This window comes from Homalodisca vitripennis, unplaced genomic scaffold, assembly GCF_021130785.1.
Source record: "Homalodisca vitripennis isolate AUS2020 unplaced genomic scaffold, UT_GWSS_2.1 ScUCBcl_315;HRSCAF=2044, whole genome shotgun sequence".
Classification (NCBI taxonomy): Eukaryota; Metazoa; Arthropoda; class Insecta; order Hemiptera; family Cicadellidae; genus Homalodisca; species Homalodisca vitripennis.
In genome coordinates, this window is record NW_025776466.1 from 155,553 (window position 1) to 167,145 (window position 11,593).

Consider the following 11,593-nt stretch of genomic DNA (forward strand, 5'->3'; position numbering starts at 1 on the left):
ATTTTTTGGCACTTTCAGCCTTTTCCATTTCCATTACATAATTTTTTAGAAATGAGTTCTTCCTCGCGATAATCATAAAAAGAGGTATTTCTCAGTTCCACCAAGTCATCTGGTTTATTTTCGATATGTTTGTTGCAAGGTACATTTTGATTTAAAAATATTAACCAGTTGGCATCGTTACCTGACAGTCGGTTTTTTCTTTCTGAAAAAAAAAACAGAAAAAACAGTTTTTGAACAAACTCTTTCACAAGGCATAGAGGTAGCGAGACAACAGCCATATATTTTTGAACGTATTTCGAAGATGTGGATACTCTTGTCCTTCTTTTTCCACCAAACCAAGGGATCACCTTTCCTGTGCAAATTGTCATCTACCAAATACCTGTCTACTTCTATAATGGCTCTAGACATATTCGTCCCTTTCTTCTTTTTTTTTTTTAGACAGAATGTCGTCCCAAGTTTTTGAACACAGAAAGTTCATCTGCATCTTTGACGTCTGTTGTTATGTCCTGATTGTTGGGTGATCTCTGATTGCTGTTTTCATAAATTGTTAATTGTGAGGCAACCTTGCTGATAACTCTTTGTTTAACTCGATCCCCAATTTCAGTAAATGGAACACCATCCCTATCCCATACAGTCTAATAATCTTTCCCACTATATAATTCCCGTCCTGGGTATGACGTTAAACTGCCCACCCCCACCAAACCGTTCCCCCAATTCCTACCCAATCCCTTAAACGGCCTACCCTGTGTCCCTTCTCTTCGCACCAGGGTCTATTCTATGGTCTGCATTTCTTCTTTCTTTGTGCAGCCCTCATTTTTCTTACTTCTTTCCTATCCACGTTCTATCTTCTTTTTCCATTTTTCTCCGTAGGGGAGCGGCCTGCCCGGACGCTTTAAGGTTGGCGACCTTTCGTACCCCTGAGCTGGTGCCAGACTATTGTCCGAACCTGGCACCTCACCCTATATAACCGAAAATTCCTAATCCTGTCCCGACTGGGTCGTGTTGTTGTTTGCTGGGAGTGCCGGAACTGCTACACAGATCCTCGAGCATGCCCGTGTTCGGGGCTGTGTAGTAGCAGAAGGCTGATGTGAGCTAGCTCTGCCGAGGCATAACGATATACATGAATCCTACAGTTTTTAGCTACTTCATGTACATCTGGAGAGAAATCCTTGGCTGCTAATTTCCCACAAATTGATGCTGAAGAGTTTGTGACAGGAATCATGAGGTATGCTGTGGCATATTTTTCACCACTTACACTTTGGATCACTGCCAAAAATGGTTTCAAGCATATCATTAGTTCACATGCCATTTTCCACTCATTTTGTGACAAAGTGGGCAGATCTTTATCGATGAGAGCTATGGTTGCTTTTAAAGGCTCGGAGGAGCACGAACCTCTTAAGCATCAAGAACGTGGAGTTCCATTTTGTTGAAACATCTTGAATTAATTTTTTGGGTGCATTATTTTTGTTGTTTTGTTTTTGATATGTCAAGAGCCTTTCTATTCCTTTTTCACTTCTTTTAAAATATGATACAATTTTTCTTATATTTTTTAATAATATAGTAATATTATCACTCTCCTTAAGGCCACTCTTGACAACTAAATTTAGGCTATGTGCATAACAACCCAAGTGTTTCCAGCTTAGGATGTCTTTTATACCCTTTGTAACATTACTGGCATTGTCAGACACAACAAGTATGATCTTTTCACTGATGTTCCAAACATTTGAAACATCCCTCAGTATTTGTTATTTATTATCTATGTATCTTTTTAATGTAATCTGTAAAATATAGAAAATAATTAAATATACACATTTTCTGGTGCTAATATTTTATTAAAAACAATTGAAATTTAAATATGTAAGACTATTACGAGAAACTGTATATAATATGAATTATGTGGTTTTAAAATAAAGGTATTGTCAAATGAACTCTATTATTGTATTAGTTGACATACATTGCTGAACTATAGGACATTTTACAAAATCACCGATGAAATATTCATCAACGTTTGGTAGGTTATATAAGCCCATACAAATTTCTATTCCTACAAAATCTTTGATTTCATCTCTAGAAACCGTGGCCCAATGTGGGTCAAGTTTGTTTACAGCATCTTGTTTTTTAGTAGCATACGCATTCGTACACTCGACTATGTTGTCAAAAAAGGCATCACCTCCCAACAATTCCCAACAAGACTTGAAGAATGCTTGGCCAAAGAAGGACATCATTTGAAGGACGTTATCTTCAGGTTTTAAATGTGTGAAATAAGTTGTACTGATATTATTTCCATCAACACTTTTATGTAATAACCAATAAAATACTTTTTATCAATTGAATCGGTAACATGTAAAAGGATAACATTCCATTTAGTCCATTTTCGTGCATGTCAATTAAACTGAATAACATTTTTTCTGTTTACATTAGGAAAACATGTTTAATTAGAAAGATGTAGATATTGAACTCACATTTAACTTTCCATATACTAATATCTGATTTTGAAGATCGTCACCTAGTTATTATGTATTTTATGGTTGGAATGTTATCCTTTTAGACATCAATGAAATAAAAAAATCTTTAAAAAAAAAAAAACATTGTTTTACTTACAATAAACTTTATGTTGTGTACTAAAACAGCAAGTATATTACATTTAAATCTATTTTAAAAATACTTTTGTTTGACCTATTTTTTAAATGCTTGAAAATTTTATTTTTTTATATAGTCAAGTTTTCATATTCATCGTAGTCACTTTCACTGTGGTTTTCCTCCACATTCCCCTCCAAAGGTATGGACTGGTCCCAAGCCAAGATCTGCTGATAGAATGTGAGATGGTCTTCCGGAACATAGCGAACTATTTTTTGAACATCCAATACTTTTTTGGCCTTTACTGGTAACATACCTTGGTATGCTTGTGCGGTTGGAAAGTTTATTGATCCTGGTTTTCTTAGCTGGAAGGTGCCAGATGCTATTGAATCAATGAAAGGGCGAGCTATAACGTATCCAGGTCTTTTAGAGCTGTACTCAAAGTGCCTGTACTTACTGATAGAGAAGTCTTCAAGTTTGTCAATACTTTTTGTGGTTTTCTTGAAAACTGTAGGCCACCAGTTTTTTAACTCAATAAAGTCATTGTATTGTAAACTCTTCACGACAAACTTCGGATCTTTCACTTTGGCACTTTCAATGATTTCATTGTACTGTATTTGGTGTGTACACTCTGTCAAACTGTTCTGCTTCCCTTTTCATAAAAGTGTACAAGTTAAAAATTATTTCTCTAGTTTGGCTGTGTAAAATGTTACCACCGACCTTGCTTTTTCTGTTGTCACCCACCTCGACACTATTCACAAATGTATAATAAAAATATTTACAAAGTATATACAAATTGTAAAATACACACTTGTAACGGTACGTAACACGTTTTACTAAACTTACGGTACTTAAATACTATGAAATTGGCACTTCACGTATATATCACGAGAAATAATGATTTTAGTAAGGCGCGTATGGAACGGTGTTTACTGCGAAAGAGATAGCAGCGAACTAAGCGTCTGCCGTCCCCACCACTGCAAATCCGGTTCTAACTGCTTTCTCTGCTCAAGGTCAGGGACCGCCTCGTTCCTCACGGCCTCTAAAATAATATTTATCCGTCAATAATGTAGAATATCTGGATAAAGCTTACCTAATTAAAAGATTTTTAGATTTACCTACCTTTTTCTTTTTATTTACAACTTCTTTTCCTTCAGAACTCTTGTCATCACGTTTTCTTTTTGTGGTTGAATTTCCTGTTGCCTTAAAAGTCAACTCTTCATTAGGCATAATTTCAGTGTTTTTACAGGTAAAGATTCTTTTGGAGGACATAGTGGCTTAGATAATTGTGGTATGCATTTAGATTCTGCTTCAAATTTTGACCAGCCTTTAAATTGATCATAATTCATAGGAAAAACTGAATAGGGCTTTAGTGAATGCCTGGACAGTGATACGACTTTTGGCCACTGAGATGGTGCATAAATTAAATTGTAGACCAAAATAATTCATTTGTATATTTTTTATATATCATTCAAAACGTTGGACCTAGAACGTTTTTGTTTACATCCATATTTTGGAACGAAATAAACACTATATTATTTTTATATTATTTATTTTACAATTAAAACACCAGTCTGGGCAAAAAATTAAGGATTATAAGCAAATTACACAATATATCTGGTTGATTTTTCCTGAATGCTTATGTCTATTCAATGTCGTGCTCGTCCTCCCACGTGTTGATTTCGTTGGTTGTTGGCCAATCCATCACCTCCTCATAAAACTCTGAACTCTTCCGGGAGATATGGCATAAGCTTGTTCATGTCTTGAATTTTGACTTTTTTGAGTGGCACTTTACCCAATGCATAACAAATTGTTTTTGGAAAATCAATTCATTGGTTAGTAATTTGTGAAAGTTTGTAAGTCAGCTCCATCAAACCATCTATAAAGGGCCTACATACGATCACCCCCTGAGCCGTTCCATAGGTGAATTGCATTAGTGAACTGATTCCGAATGAGCTTTTATCTTTGGAAGGAACTCTTTTTCCTCTCGTTTCTTCGACACACGTATTTTTATAATTGGTTGGCCACCAGTGTTGAAAGTGAGGCGTCCCATGTCAAAACTCGTCTTCTCCATTCCAGCAAATTTTTCAGGAAACATAAAAAATGAATTTTTAAATAATTCCCTGGAATATCGTTATGACAAACTCTAAAAATAAGAAAAAATCGGCCAAAATCATGGAGTGTTGTGTAAAGGATGTCTTGAAGAAATTAAGCTATTTACGTTTAAAAAATGGAGAAGGCGAGTTGATATTTGGTATTGGTATTAGTATTGGTCGAAGGGGTTGCCGCCGTCTTCCCCCCCAGTATTAGCTCCTCTTCAATGGCTTCAAAGGGGCCCGGGAGATCCGGCTCCAAAGTCAAGTAGGTGCGATTCGCTCTGGGGGGGGGGGGTGAATGCCCAAGGATCCGGAGACTGTGAACAATAAAGAAACCTTAGCACGTGGAAAAACTGTTATAGCGTATAAACATCAGAATCTGAATGTATCTACATCTGGTTTTTGATTTTCCACCAACGTCGTAGCATTGGAATCATAGGCCTGAAAGTAACGAACAAATTATTTTATTAATGTCCCTAGCGCAAACAGTCACTTACACGCACAAGCACACTTTCATATATTTACCTCATCATCATCGTCAGCATCCTCACCGTCGTCCTCAGGCTCTGTTTTAGTCTCCACGAAAATAGGTGGCATTGGAGAGTCCTGAGTGTCAAGGTCCTTAAATTAAAAGTACACTCCATTCAAAACCTTTTCAAGTAAAAACATTATAATAATTACTAATAAACATTGTCAGAATTCGCAATTAATAAAAACATTTCAAGGAAAACATTATTAAATTACTAATAAACATTAACAACAGTCGAAATGAAATAAATAAAAAACCTTTCAAGGAAAGATAGTCTAGAAGATAATATTTAAATATATTATTATTAATAAACATTACCAACAATCGAGAGACTTTCCGTGGAGGCGGCTCGTCGTCACCAGCAGCAGCAGCGAGGGTCGCAGCGATGGCGAGGAGACTCACCAGGAGCAGCACCAAGGGAGTGTTGCCAACTTTGGGAGGCCGGCGTGTGCAGCAGAGGACCGCTACCAGGGCCGCGGACACGGCGATGGTCCCCAAGGACGATGCCACTACATGAGTAAGGGCTATGTAATCCTGGATATGTTTGAGCTATGGGAGTACGAGGTGGCACGGTACGAGACTGGAGGACTGTTTACCGACTTCATCAACAAATTTCTAAAAATTAAGCAAGAGGCATCGGGCTACCCCTCCTGGTGTCTATATATTTAAAATTACTTTGAGCACGAAGGCATTAGACTGGACCCGGCCAAAATTCAAAAGAACGGAGGCCTTCGCTCCTTAGCTAAATTGATGCTAAATTCATTTTGGGGTAAATTCGGCCAACGAGAGATTCGGGTTAAAAATTTAATAATCAGAGAACCAGACGCACTTTACTTACTATTAACAAGTCCGGGGATCCAGTTAAATACCATACAAGAAATTAATAACGAGGTTCTGCTCGTCAGCTGGCAGTACATAAATGAGGTCAGTGAGTCTCTCAGAACGGTAAACGCCGTACTAGCCGCCTATGTCTGTATGTGTACAAGGAAGGCACGCACAAAGTCCCCACAGGGGATTATTTGGGCGAAATGACAGACGAATTGTCCGACTACGGCCCGGGCTCGTATATAACAGAGTTTGTTTCCGGTGGTCCTAAAACGTATGCATATCTAGTGTGGTCCACTAACAAGAACGCTCTCGTTGAAGTTTGTAAAATTAAGGGGCTAACGCTAAATCTAAAAACAAGCAAACAATTGAATTCTGAAACTCTAAAAGCACTAGTCCTGGTAGTTCATCAGATGCAGCAGATATTGAAGAAAACAGAATAAGGCGGACAAAAGACAAAACTTAGTTACTGTAGAAGAAGCAAAAGTTTTTAAAGTTACCGGACCTAAGGGCGCGTACACATGGGCGCGACACGCCGCGCGACGTGCCGCGCGACAAGATAAGCAAGTCCGTACACATGGGCGCTGCAATGGTGACGTGTCGCGCGGCAGGAAAATATTACAACAATGATCAGAACTGAAATGGACGTTGAAGAGGCAGTATGTCTTTACATTTTGTATCGACGTTACAAGTCACGGAGACGAAGACAAAGACAAAAGTGGGTGCATCCAATTTTGAAAGATAGATTTAGTCATGGTGCTTTTTTTACTCTGTATCCGAAGCTGAGGAATTTCCGAGAAAAGTTTTTTAATTATTTTAGAATGTCAGTTGAATCATTTGATGGCCTTCTTAATATTGTTGAGGATGATTTAAAACCTTCCACAAACTTTGTGAGGGACTGTGTTTCACCTGAAGAAATCTAGTGATTACATTGAGGTAAGTGTATTTATTTAGGAATTTTAATTAATTAACAAATGAGATATGTAAATGTATGATAATGTAAATAAAGAACATAGTCACACTAAATGAAAAGTCTATAACACGTGTGTTGTAGTTGACATTACTCGTACAGTTCCATTAAACTTTCCTGTGACATGACACTGTCTGTAGGTGATGTAGCTTGTGTGGGATGTGGTTCGTTGAAGTTATGGGAGACTGGTACATGAGGGTTCATAAAGTTGTGTGCTGTACGTTGTAGGGCATATCCTGTCGTTGATGGACCTTGGCTGTACGGATTGCGGTTGTAGGGTGGGTTATGTGGAGTAGGAGCGTATGCTTGTGGTTGTGTGTGAATGTCTTGTGCACGTTGAATTACTTCTAGTAGTTGTATCTTAGTCCTTATCCTTACATGCTGTTGTACTCTTTTTAGTTCTTTATACAAGGACAAGCAAAAAAGCTTATCTTCATCATCACCTTCTGGCAACGTCTGACTTTCTCTCAAGGAAATGCTCTTGGTCAAGATATCAGAGAAGTGCTTGTCCACAGGGTTCATTTTAGGTCTTTTAATTCCACTGCTAAGAGGTCGTTGAGGCATGGTCAAATCTTCATTGTCTGATCGTTCATCTACATCTTGCAAGACGGTGGTTTCATCTTCCTCGATGCTACTTTGAGTTTCCTTATTTCGCATGGTGTTTTCCAAAAACATCAATCTTTGAAAATATATGTAAGGTGTGCTTTTTACTGCTGCTGACCCTGACTTAGTCGTCTTTTTCTTTCTCAGCTCCCTTGCAAAACTGTCTCTCAAATTCTTCCATCTTTTTTGAAGTGAAGCACCTAAAAAAAAAAAACACATACACTAACATAATTGTTTAGAAACATTTCTTTACTAATGCGAGTGTGTTTATTTTCAGGTATTTAGCTACTGGATGTTCTTTCGTTGAACTGCACTACAACTATAGATTGGGAAAGTCTACAGTATGCAGCGTGGTCAAGCAAGTATGTGCTGTAATCTGGAACAAACTCAAATGTATTTGCATACCAACAACCACAGAAGAGAAGTGGAAAGAAGTAAGTGACGAATTTCTCCGCTATGCCAATTTCCCTAACTGTCTTGGAGCTGTAGACTGTAAACACATTAGACTACAGCAACCTGAACATACGGGGTCACTTTTCTACAACTACAAACACTATTTCTCAATGATCCTGCTAGCTGTTTGCGATGCAAACTATAGTTTCTTGTTTGTTGATGTTGGAGCCTACGGAAAAAGTAATGATTCTTCTATTTTTCAAGAATCCACATTTTACAAAAAGCTTATACAAAACAAGTTGAATATTCCTGATCCGAAACCAATTTCAAATAGAGACGCAACACCTCTACCATATGTATTGGTTGGTGACGATGCCTTTGGTCTCAGCAAAAACATCATGCGCCCATACGTTGGAAAGATGTTAGAACACTCCAAGCGAATATTCAACTACCGACTTTCCAGGGCTAGAAGGTACATAGAATGCACTTTTGGAATTTTAGCAAACAAATGGCGAATTTTCCATAGGCCTATTAATGTGAACGTAGACTTTGCAGAAAACATTATTTTGGCGTGTTGTATGCTACACAACTATGTTCGTCAGCGAGATGGTTGTAGATACGAAGATACCTTGTATGCAGCACCGTTTGTCAATGTGGAAAAACGTAGTACAACGCCCAAACACATACGCGAAAGAAGTAAGGGATAGATTTCGTCATTACTTCATCACTGAGGGAAGACTACCATGGCAAGACAAAATGGTGTAAATGACCTGTAGTGTAAAAATAATTGTGAATCATACGTTATATAGTCACCCTTGGAGTAAAATGATGTTGCAACTAAAATAGGATACATTGTTTTGAGCCATAATTATGTATAGTTTCACCCGCCCGTTACCTATTACACGAATATTGGCTTTGTGATGTTGTTAATTGCCATTATATAATCAACCTGTAGACCTTTTAATTTTAGATTACAATATTATTGTTGTTCTACTTATCTTTTTTCATGAATCCTTTGATGTGCTAAACCTTTATTTACAGTTTTAATAAGAAAATTACATACATAAATACATTTGTATTCCTCATAACATTATTTTATCGTTAGACTAATTTAAATTAAGTTTAGGGATAGAATGCAGATTTTATTACAAATAAAAAACGTTAACAAGTTTGTAACTGAACATTATGGGGTTTAAAAGGTTTAGATGTGTTCTGTGTTGTCCAGACCTATTAACCTATGTACGAATAATCATTATAATAATCATCAAAAGTGATGATTTAACAACAATATATGAGTTTATTTAACAATATATGAGTGAAAAGAAACGCCAAATCAATACATTATATCCACCTCTCCAGGGTTAACTAAAAACCACTTACCGTAAATCTTCTTCTGTTCCACTGTAGCATCCTTCTCAAAAAACAAGTCCACTAACCGTCCTGGGTATGACGTTAAACTGCCTCTTCCCACCTAACCATTCCCTAATTCCTACCAAATCCCCCTCCAGGGTCTATAAGTACCCGTCCTCTGACCGTTCCAGTGCATGGCTCGCTGGGAGTGCTTAAGCCGGCACTAGATGCCCTATCTGGTGTCGGTGAGAGCTGATGTGAGCTTGTCTCTGCCGAGGCGTAGGTCATGTACTGGTTCAGAAGCCAGCCACTTCGGTCCTTGGTCAGGAAGTGTTCAGTAGGCAGGGGTGTCGGAGCCCCTGTTGCCACGTGCGAGTCCAAGTTGTGCGCGTATTCCCGACTTGGTAATCGATGGAAACCGGGCCTCGGGGAACTGAGGTAGGGTTGTCCCCCAAGCTACGGTTTGTGGGACACCCGAGGGCATGCCCGCTCCCGGTGAATCGGCCCGCACTACTAAACACGATGCGCTGGTGACCTTATATATGGATACTCAAACCACCCCACCCTTAGGGCAAGAATTCGGAGTAAGAGATAACGATCCAGAGAAAAAGAGACAGTTGTCGGATTCTGAAAATGAATCATACATAAAACAAAGGAAAGTGGAAGAAAAAAATAAACGCAGAAAATATGAACGTTCCAACTCCACTATACCTAATCGTTAGCCATAAGGATGAGGGCAAAACTCTAACGAAGGTTAGTCCTTTCTTAATAAACAAAGCTTTAGTTTCCTCAGGCGGTCAGCCTAAATCTGTAAGCAAACTGAGAAATGGAACTATCTTGGTGGAGGCTGCAAACTACATCCAAGCCAGGAAGTTACTTCAGATGACATGCTTTTTTGATCAGGTGGAAGTCGTCGTTCAACCGCACTCCTCACTGAACACCTCCAAGGGGATCGTCTTCTGCCGTGACCTGATGGAGTGTAGTGAGGAAGAACTCAAGGACGAGCTGCAATGCGAAATGGTAACCGATGTGGTCAGGATGCTTCGGACGGAGAATGGGAAAAAGGTTCCTACTCCTGGTCTAATTCTGACCTTTGCTTTTCCCCAACCTCCAAAAACTATTAAGGCTGGGTACTTTTCCCTGACTGTACGGCCATACTTTAAAAATCCGCAGCGGTGTTTCCGTTGTCAGAGATTCGGGCACTCTACTAAGACGTGCTCGGGCCCTGAGACTTGTTCCCGTTGCGGCGATGAAGGCCACCAAGAGGAAGGTTGCAAGAACGACGTCAGATGCGTGAACTGTAAGGGCAAACACGCTGCCACTTCGAAGGAGTGTAGAGTTTACTTAGAGGAAAAGGAAGTATTGAAGATCGTTACTCTTAACAAACTCTCCTTTAACGAAGCCCGCAAAGAGTACAGGAGAAGAATCGCTCCAACCCCAAAAAAGGGAGTCTCATACTCCGAAGCTGCTTCAGCCCCAGTCCAATCCGCTCAGTGCCCGTCATGTACCGCCTTGGAGGGTATGGTGCTCAATTTAACAGAGCAGGTTGCCGCTTTGGTTAAGCAGCTTGCAGCCGGTACCGGACAACATCCGTTGGCATCCACCAGTAATCCTTCCCAAGCAGTCCACATGCCCCATACAAAGTCCAGCACACAGATTCAAGCTCGCTCAACAGTTACTCCTACTTTCAGAGATAAGGTGCAACAAAATACGAAACCCGCCTTATCTTTGGAAGAGAGGAAAAAACTCGCCGACAAACTAAAAAAGAACATTCAAGCAAAATCAGAACATATATCTAAATTCTTAGTGAAAAAGACTAATCCATCCTCGTCCAGATCCTCCCAATTATCACTTGATGATGATATGGTTGAGGACCCTTTGGAGATACAGACAGAGTTCCAAACTGTTCAAGGTAACTTTCGTCCTGTATCCAAACAAAGAAAAAAAATTACGATGAACTAGCACAAAATAAAATATATAATATAATATAAAATGCTGTTACAATGGAATATTAATGGTTTGAGAAGCCACTTTGAAGACTTCAAATTACGTTTAAAGACAAAAAAACCTAAATTTATTTGCCTACAAGAGACAAAATTGTCTCCTCATACTCGTTTCAAACAAAATGGTTATGACATCTTTCGCCTAGATCATCACCAACAAATTGCCTGTGGAGGTGTGGCTATTCTAGCAGATTCTTCTGTTAATGCTAGAGCCTTGAACATTGTCACAAACCTCCAGGCAGTAGCA